The 17,581-nt window shown below is 40.6% G+C and overlaps 1 pseudogene; it reads left to right on the forward strand.

The window, feature by feature from the left end:
* The first annotated feature begins 6,346 nt into the window (after positions 1-6,346).
* On the forward strand, positions 6,347-7,846 carry LOC131819624 (TAR DNA-binding protein 43-like; annotated as a pseudogene).
* The last annotated feature ends 9,735 nt before the right edge of the window (positions 7,847-17,581 follow it).

Here is a 17,581-nt window from a genome sequence, read left to right on the forward strand (position 1 = left end):
TTGGGTAAAGAGTCATAGGATTGGTAGCTCCATACCAAATGTCTGTCTTTAAAGAGACCCAGACTACTCCTTAGTTAAGAGACTGCAGGTATATGAACCAACTTAGATTTAGACATTGTATCAAAGGCATGAAGTTTACTGTAACAATCTGAGTTAGGTTTCTGTACTGTGGACCAAAACTTTTCCCTCTTACATATGTCAAAATCCTGTACATAGGTTACCATTTATTTTATTACTAGGAATTCCCTCATCAATTAAGCATTGTCACAGATTCCTCAAATGCAAATTTCATGACTACCATTCAAATCCTGTGGCTTATTATAGTAATAGCACCCACCCCTTCTCTGACAATGAATTGTTATTAAATGTCCTCTACAAATCTGAGATTTCCATTATTCATAGTAAGATCAGCATACCCAATTACATTGCATCATCTTCTCCATTACCTGCAGTGCAAGAGGAACCATCACAGATACTTTCATTCTGATGTGAAACAATGCATTTCTTAATGCTATGATAAATGATGAATTCTCTGAGTACTCCGGAAGGATATGACCAGGAAGTGACTAAGCAGTTTTATTTATAATATCTTTATTCCAATACTTATCTGTTGGAATAAACATAATTATAAGACTCTTTCCTCTTCAATATACCAGCAAGTTCCACACATCAGTCTAGAATTTTGATTAAGGAACCTTATAGATTATTAGTGCCATTTCCAGGTCCTAGAGATAACACTTTCCATCTAACTGTCAGTTAAGTGGGCCCACATGATGATGTTGACCTGATCCAGCCTTACAGTTTTCTCCCCTGCTCTAGAACCTTTAGAATCCATTCTCACATAACCTTTTCAGGCAACTGGTGTTACAGATTAGTCAATTCTTCGGTCCTTTTCTATATGTACTTCCTCACAGAGGCAGGTCTTAAGCTTCTCAAACTGTGCTATGTTGTAAAATAACCCTCATTTTAGGTCAGAAGGAGTGACAGGTGGCAAAGTTGAGTTGTGAGGTTAATTTTAACCTCAGGTTATGAGACGACAACTTTTGGCCAAATCACTTCAAAACTTTTCTGCAGAGGAGGATTACTTAGAGGAAGGGAATGATGCAGAAAGGATAATTTTGAGAGTCAAAATTTTCAACCCAGTGTCTGCTCAAATGTCCCAATTCCCTGCCTCAGGGTGCAACTCCTTTTCTACCAGTTGCTTTAGAAGAGAAACCTGACAGACATGAGTATTTAACTCTGCAATACCTCACCCTTTACAATTACATTTTGGACTTGTGCCTACACCAAATATATCCTGCAACAGTAAGAGAAGAGGAATTCCTTCAAATCTTCCATATAGGCCATCTGGTTCTCCACATGTGTTATATAAGTTTGTATCTCTCATTTTCCCCTTAAGTAAGCTATGGAGAGAGAGAGAGAATAAGTCAGTGCACTCACAGTCTTTATAATCCCTACTGTTGCCATAATGACCTTCCACTGCCACATCCTCCATCTGCTTATCCTTTATAGCATCAGTGATGATCTGGGTAATAGTAATGCCTCTTCACTCCATGAAGTGCCTATGTCCCACCTTCCCTGGCAAGATGATTATCCCTGTGCTCTATGAATTTGGGAGAAACTCATCATAATCCTAATTTATAGGCCTATTCCTAATGGCCACTTACAGTACCATGAATGCTAAATATAATATTAATTATTGTGTCACTCAGGGCCATAGCAGGATGGCATATTCAAATTAGGACGATTGAGGGAAGGCTTGTTACAAAAGAACAATTTGCTAAGATGTGATATAAGGGAACTACAAGTAACGGTGCATTATCCCAAGTTTTCTCACCATCCATAACCCAAAGATGGCAAGGAAGGGAGGAAGCAATTATCTGAATCTGAATGTTGACAGACAAGTATAAAAATCCACCACAAGACTATCTAGTGAATGAGCATTGCAAGGAAAAGAAACAAGAAAATGCAGAGGACCCAAGATTACAGGGTACCTGGCATTATGGAGGAAGAGCAAGTAGGCTAGCATCTGGAACAGAACACAAGAAAGACTATTAGGAGCTGAGGGAGGTTATAGGCACTGCAGAATTTGTAAGTCATTTTAAGGGCTTTTGTTTTACTGTCCTTATGTTGGGAAGATTCCAGAAGGTTTCGGTAGAAGGGTGACATAATCTGACTTCCATTCTAAAAGGATCCAAAAGGATCACACAGGAAATCCTATGGGGTTAACAGACATGAAGACCAGTTAGAACATTGCTATAATAATTCAGAGGAAAGGTGACAGGGATTGGGGCCAGCCTGGTGGTGGGAGGGTGGCAAAAAGTGGTCAGGTTCCACATTTGAAACTTTTGAAAACTCAGTCTGATAGGAATTGCTGAGGAGCTGAATATGGGCTGTGAGATAAGAAGAAATAAAGAGTCACCCCAACTGTTTGGGCTGAGTAACTTAAGAATGCAGTTGCCATTCAGAATTGGAGAAGCCTTTGGAAAGAACAGGTTTGCTGGGGGGAAAAGGGAATTTCGTTGTGGACATGTTAGGCTTGAGGAGATTTTAGACACCATGTGGAGGTGTGAGGCAGGGAACTGGTTATATTACCTGGAGTTCAGAGGAAAGGTCTAGGCCAGAGATGTAAACATGGAAGTGTCAGCACATAGGTGGTATTTAAAGCCATGGTACCATATGAGATCACCTAGGGAGTGAAAATCAATAGGGAAGAGCACCATAAATTTGAAATATGAATTAGTGTCTGAGCAAATTTTATCCTAAAATAATTATTTGGAGGTTCTTTAAAATCATGGAGGGTTGAGAGACTACTCTGTTTCTCAAGAAAATTATATAAAATCCTTATTTAAGGGTGTAAAGAAAGCATCATGGCCAAGTTGATGAAGAAATACATGGATAGGAAAGAAATACGATCTCTTTAGACTTACATTTCTTGATTCCCTCGGGTTTCACACACTTAAAATATGCCTGAAATACCTCATCAAATCATAACCAGTGCTTGACTATAGGCCTTTTGTAAGAAAACCTTTTGTCTGAGTAGAATCCAAAGTCATTTCTCAAGATTTTCTTCCACAATCTCTTGGAGGCCATGAGAGGATAATTAACATGCATCTATCAGAGACAGTAGCTATGCTCACAGTATGTCCCTTATTAAATCACCAAGCCCCCAAAGCAGCCAGTGAATACAAACTGGTGTACAACACCCCAAATCAATGCCTTCAATGGTATCCCCTAAGGGGATCTGAACTGTGAGCCTGTTCATCCACCCAACATTCTGATACCTATAAGGAAAAGTTGCTCCCACACAAATAGTTTCAGAATCTGTCAGATACATGATACCTGGTCATCACAATGCCCCATGTCCCCCCTGCCCTGGTGTTTGCCCTAGTTTGCATTTAGGAGATAACAAGGTATAGATATTAAATGACTTGTCAAGAGTCACAGAGCAAGCCAAAAATTGGCTATCCTGATTCTCCTCCTGGATTTACCACTTTGTCTTTTCACTTCAACAAGGGATAACTTCAAAACCACACACAATCACCACCCAATGTCAGTTTTACACACACTAATAAAACTGAAAGTAGTTTTGAAGCCAGTTTTATTTTGAACCCTTGGTCCCAGGGGCCCTTTAGCCTTAAAATTTTGAGGATTATTTTCCCAATTTTGAAAGATAAGGGAGAAAGAGCACAGAAATAAACTCTGGCTAAAACAAAACAAAAAAAAATTTAAGTATATCAAGCAATATACAGCTGCAAAATCTTTTACTGGGGGCTTGTCAGGGCATCCCTTACATTATTTTGTTCCCATTCTGAAATGACATAGAAATAATCATTCTTCTTGGACAAGGCTACTCACAAGAGTACAAACAGCATTTAACTAGGCAGCTGAGGAGTATGGGGGCTCCCTGTGTGAACTTGAATCACCATAGCCAAATGCTACTTTTTTGCTTGCCCAACAAGGTTATCGCACCTGCTCTGTCAGCCTTGTGACATCTGTGAACACCAGGCAAGATACTGCGTGTGAAAATGTAATCACTAATAATACAAATGAAAGTATCATAGATAATATCATAAGTGATTATCTCTCCATCCTAACAACCCCACGACACATCCAAGTATTATTTTGCTTGCATTAATCTATGTCATAGCTAACATGTTAGGACATTGGGAATGAGTGACTCTTGATGCTGTCCTTACTTGGATGTTAAAAGTGCATCATAAACACCTTTATCAACCATCTGGACACTGTTCAGAGATAAGTCAGTTCTAAAGAGGCTCAGGAATGCATCAACAGCCTCTAGCCTACAAGCTGGCTATGACTGGAACCAAGACCAACCCAGGAGTGTGCACAGGAACTCAGGGTTATTGGTTGCAATGTGGATATAGTGAAGCTGCTGGTAAAGTGAGGCAGTCAGAAAATCAGTTCCAAAGCTGCATGAGTATAACAATCACAGCTTATTTGTGTCCAATGAAGAATACATGTATAATAAATGAAATGTACACTTAATTTTAGATTATATATACATAATGCAGAATGTATAAAGAATGCAAATCAAATGCAGCCAAATTTTCTTAAAATGTTTTTATTCACACTCTCCAAAAATGACAGTTATCCATGTCAAAAATCTCTCTTTGAGCAGTAAAGGTTGATGGTGATTTTAGAGAGCTATAATGCACCTTCACCCACCCTCTCACATGACCATCAGGTTGGACTGTTTAAGCAGGTGGTGTGCAGGGATAAACCTTCCCATTTCCTTCTCTTCTCTTTGTTTTTCCCCCTCTAGTCTTTTTTTCTCTTCTTTCCTCTTTCCTTTCTTTAATTTTCATTTGTCTCCTCTTTTCCTTCTCTTCTTTCCTCTTTCATTATTTCTCCCTTCTCTCTCTCTCTTCTCTCTCGACTAGCCTCTCTACTTTCCCCTCATTTCCCTTTCCTATCTCCCTTACTCCTTCTCTCTCTCTCTTTCTCCTCCTCCTCCTACCCTTTCTTCACCTGCACCATATTGTTTGGGCTTCTGCCCCAACCTGCTAACCCAACCTCATTTTCTACTGATCTGGGAGCATTTTTTCACACTCTACCTAAATATTACCAGAGCCTTCACTACTCCTACAGCCTGACTGGCTTCCTCTTAGGAGAGCGTTGTTTAACGGGACTCACAACAAAATCCTATGGCCCAGAGTCCCTTCACATCATCCCATTCCACACAGCAGATTAGTCCCCTTGATCCCAGCATAGGCATAAGTCACCTCTCATCTCCGCATATAGCTGGGACCTAGAGCACTGGCCAGCCCCAAGGCCCCTAAGAGCCCTTCATAGACAGGTCAACTTCTCCCCATTTATTTCTGACCTTGTTCTGCCACTCCACCCTCTGTCCTCTTGTGGCCTATGTCACTGAATTCCCCACATGTTCTGACTTTAGGCATTCCCAAGTGAAAACACCCACCCTAGAGAAGCTGATAATCCTACTGAAAAGACAGCATAGGTGTGTAGAAAGAAACTGATGACACAAAAGAAAGACAAGAACCAGTTTGGGAGTGGGGAGGACAAAAGAGAGGGGATTAATATGAGCTTTTGTGGTTAAAGAAACTTCACAAAGGAGCTAGAACCTGAAATAAAATTTGGATTTATAGGGTTTAATTAAGCAGAGAAGCTAGTGGAAGGCATTCCAGAAAGATACAATATAAAAGTAGGTACAAAGATGGGAACATTTATGGCATTTGGAGGTTTGTCTTATAATTTACATGTCTCAAGACTTCAAGGTCTGCTGGGCATTCAACAATGGGCCCATTAAGATGTGGAAGTCATCCAGAAATAAATGGATGCAGGCCACAGAGATAAACCCAAGGGAAGTCTCTCACAGTAACTCCAACTCCCTTCTACAAAGGTCCTGGCATACCATAACTTTAATGAGGCAATGGTAAAGCTGGATCTTCTCTACTCTGGCCCCATTCTGCATAGTCTGATTTGAGGGGTAAGTCCATGATAAGGATTCGTGGCCAGTGAGCAAGACTCATGGTTCCAGAAAAGGTTTTCCAGACTGATAAAGACCCCAGCTAATGACTATGGATCCAGGAAGCATTCGGTCATCCAGCAGACATTTACTGAGAGTCCAACAATATCTTAGAGTGTTGACCATGCAAAGATGAATGCTTTGGTTCTTATCTTGAGCAATTTCACAGGCTATGAGGGTGGGAATGGGATGGAACAGAAGCAGGATCTTATTAGAAACATATATACAAACAGGAAATTACAGTGGGAGTGAAGAGGTAGCATGACTCTTCCTGGGTCCCTTGCTGCTTTGGTTTCCCTGTCAGGTTTCCTAGCAGTGGCCTCGTGGAAAAATAAGATGACTGAATATATTCAGGTAACTGAAGATGATAATAATGAACCCGCTGAAGTATCATCAGAAGACGATGAGACAGTGTTGCTTTCTGTTACCCCTTTCTTTCCAGGGACATGTGGGCTGTGCTCCAGGAGTGTCTCAGTATAGGGAGGTAGCCGGCTGATAGAAGAAATTCTGCATGTCCCTGAGACTGGCTGGAGAAAACTAGTAACTGTTGTCAACTATCCCAAAGATAACAAAGGAAAAAAATGGACGAGACCGATACTTCATTGCTATGAAAATGAAAAGCTGTCCAGAAAACATCTGACTTAAGAATGGAAAACAACTGAACAGATCCAAAAGAATATTTTAGTACCTTTGGAGACATTTTTATGGTTCTAAGGAAAGATACTAAAAGTGGTCACTGAAAAAGGATTAGCTTTGTTTTACTGAATATGAAGTCCAGCTGAAAGGAAAGTCACAGCAACTAGGATTGATGGACGATGGTGTCACTGGGAAACTTCCTAATTCTAAGTAGCACCCAGGTGAGACTTTGAGAAGAAGGAGGGCCTTTGTTGGACATTGTACAGAGGACATGACTGCTGAGGAGAGGCAGCACTTCTTTTGCCAAGACAGGGAAGTGATCATTGTCTTTATTCCCAGACCATTCCCGTCATCTGCCTTTGTTATATTTGCAGATGATCCAGTCACCCAGTCTCTCTTTGGACAGGACTTGATCATTAAAGGAATTGGCATTCATATATCCAATGCTGAACCTAAGTAGGATAGCAATAGACAGAAAGATGTGAAAGACTTGGTGGTAACCTAAGGGGCTTTGAGAATCAGGGTGGATTTGGTAAAAGTAGAAGGCAGGGAGCTGGTTTGAAAACAATCAAGATAGTATTATGGGTGGAGGGGTGAACTTTGGTGCTAGGCATTATTCGGGTATAGCCCAAACAGCACTGCAGAGCAGCTGGGGTTCGAGGGGCATATGAGCCACTCAGCAGAACCAGCCAGCTCCATCAGGCAATAACCAAGTCCAAGGTAACACGCACAGGGAGCCAAATCAGGCCTTTGGTTCTGGAAATAACTCCAGCCAGCTCCATCAGGCAATAACCAAGTCCAAGATAACACGAACAGGGAGCCAAATCAGGCCTTTGGTTCTGGAAATAACTCCCATAGCAGTTTTTTTTTTTTTTTTTTTTTTTTTAGATTTTATTTATTTATTTGTCAGAGAGCGCGAGTGAAAGCGAGCACAGGCAGACAGAGTGGAAGGCAGAGTCAGAGGGAGAAGCAGGCTCCCCGTGGAGCAAGGAGCCCGATGTGGGACTCGATCCCAGGACGCTGGGATCATGACCTGAGCCGAAGGCAGCTGCTTAACCAACTGAGCCACCCAGGCGTCCCTCCCATAGCAGTTCTAATTCAGGTGGAGCAGTGGGTTGGGGATCCTTTTCAAATGCAAGGTCAGGCAGTGGTATTAATGGAGGCTTTGGCTCAAGTGTGGATTCTAAATATTCTGGCTAGAGAATATAGACAGTAGGGTTGGTATAGACTGATGGGAATTCAAATTTTTCTAAACATGTGGTAAGTATATTATAAAATACATATGTACAAGGAATTTTCAGAATTGGTTTATTCAGGGGCACCTGGATGTCTCAGTCAGTTAAGCATCTGCCTTCAGCTCAGGTCATGATCCCAGGGTCCTGGGATCCAGCCCCACACTGGGTTCTCTGCTTTGCAGGGAGTCTGCTTCTCCCTCTCCCTCTGCCTCTCCCCCTGCTGGTGTGCTCTGTCAAATAAATAAATAAATAAAATCTATAATTAAAAAAAAAATTGTCAGTTGTCATTCATTAAAAAAAAGGTTTGTTCAGTGTGGAGTATATTCAGCAGTATTGAGGGCCTTTTTCTTTAAAAAAAAAAAAAGAGGAAAAACTAAAGAAATTTTATAAGTTTTGTTACATAAAGGGTAGGAATATGTTTAAAAGTGAACAGCTGTTTGCCTGACTAGTAAAAACCAACACACTACAATTGCTAACAGAAAGTTTCTCCCGTGGGGACGCCGAGGGGACTAGTTGGTTAACCATCTGCCTTTGGCTTAAGGTCATGATCCCAGCTTCCTGGGATTGAGTACCACATCAGGCTCCCTGATTAAAAGGGAGCCTGCTTCTCCCTCTGCCTGCTGCTCCCCCTACCTGTGCATGCTCTCTCTCTCTGTGATAAATAAATAAATAAAATTATTTTTTAAAAAAGTTTTGCCTGTAAGAGTTTATACCTGCAGGTGTCAAGTGGATTCTTTGCATGTTTAAAATAGAAACCATTGATTAGAACTACATTCTTTTCCCTTTGTTCTTTTATAAAAGATTTATTTATTTATTTATTTATTTATGGGGGTGGGGCGAGGGAATGCACCTGCAAGGAGGGGGAGGGGCAAAGGGAGAAAGAGAATCTCAAGCAGACTCCCAGGCTGAGTGCAGAACTGTTGTGAGACAAGATCTCACAACGCTGAGTTCATGACCTGAGCCATGACCTTGAACCAAAATTATGAGTCAAACTCCTAACTAACTGAGCCATCCAGGTACCCCATCTTTTCTCCTTGACTTAATTTGAACCCCACCATATGCATTTTTCCTTAGGATGATTCTCCATTTTCGGAGATCATGACAACACAGTGTTCAGTTCTTTTGGTTTTGCTTTTGTTTTTTAACACTTGTCTCTCTTCATATGCAAAAATGCACTATGAAGCCTTCATTTACTCTCTGCAATTCATCTCATTTCAAATGTTTATGGAAGAAGCACTTCATTGAAAGTAGTGCTGTGAATACTCTGCCATAGGAATATTTCTGTCCACATGCTTTCTCATTCAAAAATTTGTCAGCACGCTGCAGAGGCTGTGTTTTTGACAGTGGGTGTCCCATTTTTATCTGCTACTCTTTATTTCATGGAGTTGTCCAAATGCTATGAACACAAGCCTGTAATATGGAGCCAGAAGGCCGTTGGAACTTTTGAAATTTTGTGTGGGACTGATGGTGGCGCCAAGACATGAAAGGTTAGTATGAGCAAGAAAAGGAGAAAGGCCATGCAGAGACATGGTAGTGCATAATGGACATTTTTCAACTTGGCGAGGTGTGTCTCTCAGTCCTGTGTCTTTGGTGAGAGAGTGTGCAGATGGCAAAGATAGCAAATAATGTACAAAAGTTTTTTTGCAGTTGAAGGACATCCACATCTGTTGGCAGAATTTAAGTGGGTTTTGTTCTTAGATAACCCATGTTAGTTGAATGTGTTAAATGAAACAACACTTGTATTCCCCCTACCCCTTTGCCAACTACCATGAATGCTATATGGTGTGTGTTCTTTTCTACTACTACACTGTAAGTGTGATCATATGAACGGAAGCTGGTGGGTTGAGGACATGAACTGAGCTTGTGGTGGGCTTCGCAGGAGTATTCAAAAACAGAGTTCACCAGTAAGTTTGGGGGTATCACAAAGAAGGGTGAAAGTTCTAATGTCTGTTAGGGATACATACAAATGCTGCTTAATGCAGTTCTGTGTCCTGTGCTTGGATGCTTTTCTAGAAGAGTTGTTAACGGTGAAAATTATTAAACAAACTTATTTAAATAATACAAAACTGGAAATTACAATTCAGTTTACCTTGGAACAAAAGAAGACAATCTACCTAGTCTAGGGACTGAGGAAGTGATCCTGAAGGAATTGACATCTGACTTGGGTCTTCAAAGAAGTGAGTGTTTTATTGGCTCGGACATTCCAAGCCAAAGTGCAACATGAGCAAAGTTCAAAAAACAATAAAATGCATAAACAAGTAGCTATATCTTGCTAGGATGAATTTTGAGGCAGAAAATTGAGGAAGATGATCAGGACAAATCACAAACAGAATGAGCAAGATCCAAAGACCAGGGAGAAGACATTGGCTGGAAAAGGATGGGTTCTAAGTTGGCTCCAGTGCGAAAGGAATATGCAGGGCAGATTCTCGAGGGGCGTGAAGAGACAGATGCTTGTGAACACCCAGGCACCCAGGGGCCCACACCAAACACTTAAGGCTTAGAAGTACAGAATAATTCCTATTCCAGGAGAATGATATTCCTTATGTACCCACCAAACTTCATACTTACTGATGGAGAGCAAGAGCAATGCTGTGCCCAAGCTTTTCAATACCACCTGCCACTCTGCTAAAGGGGAGCCTGCAAAACTAACAGTGTATATATTTTATACATTTATTTAAATAAAAATAGTCAATACACAAAAAACCAGATTGGAAGTACAGGTGATTCCCTAATTTTGAAAAATAATGTTGGCCGGATGAGAAGCTTTGTTTTTTCTATAGAGAAGTGGAAGGTCATTCACCACTGACATCTTGACAAGGAACCTCAGACTGAAGCTTCTACTGACAACTCTAGTCTAAGAATACAGCTTAGGCAGGTCATATTTCCTTAGGCCAAATGTACACAAAACTGAATTTCTAATTAAAAAATAAATGGAGAGATGGTATGTTTTGCTAACATTTCCAGTGTAGGATTTCTTTGCCTTCCAAGCTATATCATCACTGTCAGTATCTGGATTTGTAAGCATCCAACTTTAGTGCCATTTTTAGGAATAGAGCTATAGCATGAGGTAAGGTCACCTGTGCTCAAGCTGCTCCATTTAGTAGGCAAGAAAACTACTGCTTCCCTGATAAGTAGGGAGCCTGCTTCTCCCTCTTCCTCTGCCACTCTGGCCCCACTCATGTTCTCTCTCTGTTTCAAATAAATTTTTAAAAAATCTTTAAAAAAAAAAAGAGTAAGAATGCAGAACTGACACTGCTAATGCAGATATCAACATAACAACAAAAAACAACCATCAGGCAGGTTTTGTTGTATTCCTGCAGGAATGCTGACTGAGAATCCGGTGGTGCTGCCGAGCTGTATAACCATGTGGGGAAAGAGGATACTTAGTTTTGGAACATGGGCTATAACCCGTAACTACCTCACAGGATTGTAAAACACATGCAAATACAATGTAAATACTTTTATCATTTATGTACTTCTGTAAATAATGATGTGTTTAGAAGCATAATGTCTACCTTTAGGCAAGAATGTAATCTACATGAAAGCAGAAATCAAATTCAGTGTCATCAGCATTCCCTTCTACTTTCCAGTATAACACCTGAGACACAGTAGGCTCTCAGTGCATATTGGTTCAGTGATGCCCTGGCCCCCAGTGTAAGAACATCACATCCTCATTCAAGAATGAATAAACCAACAAAATCATCAATTTAGTTAGATCCTATCCTGGGCCCTGGGAATGCCTGGAAATAACAGGCACCAGAACAAGTTTTATGGTTTGCCTTAAACTCTGTGAGATCCCAGATCACCTTTCGCTTGCAACACTTAACATGCTCCCTGAATATGGTAAATGCCTCCTACCTCTCCTATCAAGTCAGGCAAACTTGAATCTCTGAAAGATTGATATAGTGTTGTTTGATAGAAATAACAACAAAATAAGAAACACAAATGCTGGCTTAAATTTTAACCCTGGATCCATGAAGCTAGCATATATTTAGACTTTCTGGCCCTTATTTTTTCTCATTAGCTCAGGATATAACCTTTAAATGCCTCTTCTTTTTTATAGCCTCTTGAAATGTTCCTATTAATCAGAATTTGTTTGGGTTTGTAGCTGGAGAAAGAGACCAAAAAAAAGTATATATGTGTGTATGTATATTCTATGTACATATGTATATGAATGTGTATACATCATATTGCAGACTTTATGTTTCAGAGAAATGATTACTGTCAGTAGATATGTATGTTCTTCAACCAAAATAAATTTTTCTCTCCTGACAACAATATGTCAGTCCTGGCAAAAGATTTTCATTGGCCTTCCTTGAGTCATGACTCCACTCTTCAGAGGCATCATTTAGCTTAGGATATAAGAATTGTCCAAATCTGGGTCACATTTTCATCACCATGGCAGGAAGGGAGCTAAGGGTGTTGGCACTTGGTTGCCAAAGGAGTTGATTGAAAATATGTCCAGAGGTTCCTTAAAAAGTTGAAAATAGAGCTACCCTATGACCCAGCGATTGCACTACTAGGTATTTACCCTAAAGATACAAACATAGTGATCTGAAGGGGCACGTGCACCCAAATGTTTATAGCAGCAATGTCTACAATAGCCAAACTATGGAAAGAACCTAGATGTCCATCAACAGATGAATCGATAAAGAAGATGTGGTATATATACACAATGGAGCTATACACAATGGAGCTATACACAACTATGCAGCCATCAAAAGAAATGAAATCTTGCCATTTGTGACAACGTGGATGGAACTAGAGGGTATCATGCTTAGTGAAATAAGTCAAGCAGAGAAAGACAACTATCACATGATCTCCCTGATATGAGGAAATGGAGATGCAACATGGGGGGTTAGGGGGGTAGGAGAAGAATAAATGAAACTAGATGGGATCAGGAGGGAGACAAACCATAAGTGACTCTTAATCTCACAAAACAAACTGAGGGTTGCTGGGGGGAGGGGGGTTGGGAGAAGGGGGTGGGATTATGGACACTGGGGAGGGTATGTGCTATGGTGAGTGCTGTGAAGTGTGTAAACCTGGTGATTCACAGACCTGTACCCCTGGGGATAAAAATACATTATATGTTTATAAAAAACAATAATAATAAATTTAAAAAATTTTTTTAAAGAAAGAAAATATGTCCAGACCCATGTGGGGGTAGGGTAATTTCCTAAAGGAAGAGATGCTAAGCAAACAAAAATAACATATGACCTTTGCCATTGCTCTCTAATCCCCTTTTTATGCTAATAAAGTTATATTATTTAAAGTTAAATTATTTGAGTATTTGGTTCAACTTCATCTTTCAGTTAATGAGAGCTTTGGCTAAATGTATAAGGTATCTGCTAGCTAGAAAAGAAGTATTGCTAATCATCTTAGTTATAGGATTTAAGGCAATAGTATTGTTCACTAAAATGAACATTATGATATAATGGTAACATGGAACAGTGGGAGAACAAGAGCATTAAACTGAGCCTTACCACTTATTAGCTGATGACCTTGTTAGCTTGCATAACATCTCTGACCTTGTTCCACATCTGTAAGTTATGGTAATATCCATTTCATAGGATTTTTTCAGGTGTTGAAGGCATAGGATGCAAGGTAACAGAATTGTCTAAGTCTGGGTCATATTCCCATCCATGTGGCAGGAAGGGAGCTGATAATATGTATATTACACACACAGACACACACACACACACACACACAGACACACACACACACACACACGTGAGAGAGAAAGAGAATTGACTCATTTGTGGAGGCTGAGAAGTCCTGTGATCTGGCCCCTGCAAGCTGAAGTTCCAGGAAAGTCAGTGGCATAGTTTCAGGCCAAGTCCAAAGGCCTGAGAACAGGAGACCCAATGATAGAATTTCCAGCCTGGAACAGGAGAAGACCAATATGCTATTCAAGCAGTCAGGCAGAGAGTAAATTCTCCTTTCCTCCAACTTTGCCCTTTATTCAGGCCCTCAATGGCTTGAGTGAAGCCCACCCACATAAGGAAGAACAGTCTGCTTTCTGGGTCTGTAGATTCAAACGCTAATCTCATCCAGAAACACTTACAGACACACGCTGAAACAATGTTTAACGAATATCTGGGCATCCTGTGGCCCAATCATGTTGACACATAAAATTAACCATCACGGACACCCACTCACTAATGGCTTCTCAGTCCATGTTGAAAAGTTCAATTGGAAAGGTTTATAGGAAAAAGTGGGTAGAGCCACCCTTGGCATATATGACCTCCCAAGTATTTTTGAGAAACAATCAAATGGAATTCATGATGAGGTTAAGACAAAGCCAGGTAACTGTGTATATCTAGAAAGTGTAACCACAAAGATTGAGACATGGATGAAGAAACAGGAGCAGTTTAGAAGCCTCTGGGTGACGGCAACACAATAGTATTTTGTCACAAATGTCATATTATTAAGGTTGCACAGCCTGAATGGTACCCTCTCAGAGAGGTTTTCTCTAAGCAGCTCTTTTAAAGAAGGCCTCGTAGTTTTTTACTGCTGTATCCCTAGGACCTAGAACAGTGTCACACCAGTAACAGACCCTCAGGAAATACATGTTAAATGAAAGGAAGAAAGAAAAGCACAGAGAAGGGAGGACTGAGACAGAAAGAGAAATGTTGCTGATTCAAATTAGAATACCAATAGAGAAGCAAAATGACATACGATGGAGATTTCACCTATATACTAGAAGCAGAGAAGCACTGTTCAGCTAGAAAGAAAAAAAAATCTAATAAATCACTGACTCACTTTGGTGGCAGTTAATTTTTAAGGCTGAGGGTACAATAAAAGTTCAGTTTTAGGTATGAAAGAAACCATTGGTAGATACCATTTAAAGACAAATTTATTAAGGTGATAAGCTAAATTGCACAATTGTTCCTAGTGAATTCTTACTTTAAGTCCAAAAGAAAAATAATATATGGTACCCCACAGCAGGCAGGACTGGATTCTGTCCCATCTCCTAATAGAAAGCCATCCAAATATTGTTCGTTCTGTGCCTCCTGGGAGCTAGATGGGGTTGAGCTCTAATCCCGGGAAGTGTGCTCACCTTACAGGTGAAAAGCCAAGGCTCAAAGAGGTGAAATGACTCATCCAATATCACTCAGCTAAGGGGCGGTATGAAATTAAAGTCCAAGGCTCCCTAGTTTAAGACCTAGACATCTTCCTTGATGAAACACAGAGGTGAGGTGTGCTCTCTTTCTGTGCAATATGAGTGCTCTCTCAAAACTACAACTTACCTTACTAAATATTAAAAGCCTAAAAACTTTATCAAGGCCTTAGACACAGTATTACTGAAAGGTTGCTTTCAAAATGAAGTGCTTTTATTTTAATCCTGTTTCCAATAGACTTCTATTATAATGCTGAAAGCACATTTCCATAGAAAAAACGAGGCCTAGGGCATAATAAAAACCTCCTTACTCAAACAGAACTCTTTAAAAAATCATGTTCCAGATAAAGTTAATGTATAATGATAAAATATTCATGTAAACCAAGCCACATAATTCAAACAAAGCGCAGAAATCACATTTATGCTTGACAACGGTTCAGCAGGCTAAAAAAGAAAAGTACAGAAGGGCACCACCTTAAAAGTTATTCTTCTATGAAATTCTCTTACTTATATGTCACATACAGCTCTCAGTGGCTGATATAGCTTTGTTTTAAGGCACCTATAGGATGTGGAATGGAGCTACAGGGGGAAAGGAGACAGAAAAAAATCCAAATTTCAAAATTAGTTGAAAAAGGACTAACGAGGAAATTAATTTCTAGAAACCCATAGCCAGGAGTATCTGAAATGTGAGTCTTAGGAGTCCTCGGGCAACAAGCCAAGCTTGCTCTTTATTTTAGAAATGCATAGAATTGTTGCATGTTAATGGCAGGAGGCAAGTGGAATCTTCCACTCCTTATTTGTGACGCAGAATAGAAGCCTCCCTCAGTCAGGAGGGAGAGCACAGCTGGTGGGAAGGACAGGCATTTGAGCTGTTCTGTTAAGGTATCTCTTGATCAGATTTACTTTTTTAAACCCAAAACTAGCCTCAACGTGGTAGGTGACATTAACAAACTAGCCTTAATTCTTGATGACTATCTTTTTATCAAATTGTTCAAACAGAATGTTATCTAGAAAAAGAAAAGCTTTGGAAAACATTTAAACTCTTTGGAACAAAGATGTTTGGTAAATCGATACATAAGGTAAAGAAGGTAAGGCTAAACCCTCTTGCACTAGCAAGATTCAGCAGCAGGATTCAGAGCAAGGGACAGTGTACCCGGACAGGGCAGGAGAAACCGTAGAGAAGTCAGAGCAGCTAGGATATTATTAGCAAAGTACTTCTTTAACAGAAGCATGCCAATTGGCACAGGACATACAGGGACCAATTGGGAGTGGAAAAGGAGAAAGGATCAAAGGGCCACGGAAAATAGAAGCAAATGAGAAGGAGGGAGAGATGAATCCACACAGCAGAGCATATTTCCCTACTTTGGCAGCTTCCCAGGACCAGCTGAAGATGGTTCTGTCAATGGTTGCGGCCGGCTAGAGTTTTAGAAATAAAACACTCTGCAGCCCTGCCAAGCTACATTTTTTTTTTTTTTTTTTTTTTTTTTTTTTAATTTAGAAACCACTCCGACAATTCTCTTGGGGACATGAGGTTCCAAGAGTTAAGAAAGCACAGACGCGAGGTTTCTGCTTCATATCTCCTTCCCTTTGCCGGGTTTCCTCCACAGACCAGACACGCAGAGCTGAGAGATTACCAGGCAAAACCAAGATGCTCTACACTATGTTCCTTAAGTTTTGAGCGTTTTTTTTTTTTTTTTAAATACCATTGGCAGCGTTTTTTATTATTATTTTAATTCTCTGCAATTTCATGTTGGATGTTAGCATAAACCATTTTCCACTTTCATTGCCAGCAGCAGAACTTGGTCGGCTGCCACTCTGAACTAGTCGCACACTATCTCTCCCCACTATCTGTAACCTGACCCAGTTTTGGTGAGATGAAAGAGCTCCTGACCCTTAAGTGTAGCAGCTTGGGAGAAACTCTTTGCCAGACGTGGGAAGTATCTGACCCTCCGGGAATCGCACAATGTGTAGGTCAAGTGCTGGCTCTGGGAGTAGCAGAGTATTGGGCGTAGTAATTAACAGAGGGCTGGACGTAAAGGAGGGTGTCTTAGAAGGTCAAATGAAATGAAGGAGAGCACTGCCCATGCTGAATAGTGCACAGACTGGGACTCCACATGCGGACATGACTTCCGGTGCCACTGGGGGGTCATTAGAGAGATGGAGGGGTGTGGGGCCAACACAAATGGACAACGCTCAGGGCCCCAGCAACATCACACACTTGCCTTGTGTGTGCAAGGGAGTGAATCTCAATGAGACTGAATTGTAGCATCTAAACATGGGGATGAACATTACCGTTTTCAAGACTGATGTTTCATAGGAAGAGGCCTGTGAAAAATCCTTTGTAAACTCCAATATGGCTTATGGAGATTAGTTTTTTTTTTTTTTAAGCAATGTTTATTTGACACAGAGAGAGAGCACACGCACACAAGCAGGGGGAGAAGCAGAATGAGAGGGAGAAGCAGGTCCTCCACTGAGCAGGGAGTTTGATGCAGGACTCGATCCAGGATCATGACCTGAGCAGAAGACAGATGTCTGACCAACTGAGCCACCCAGGCGCCCCTCGAGATTATTTATTAATGT

This window comes from Mustela lutreola, chromosome 1 (assembly GCF_030435805.1).
Source record: "Mustela lutreola isolate mMusLut2 chromosome 1, mMusLut2.pri, whole genome shotgun sequence".
Lineage (NCBI taxonomy): Eukaryota > Metazoa > Chordata > Mammalia > Carnivora > Mustelidae > Mustela > Mustela lutreola.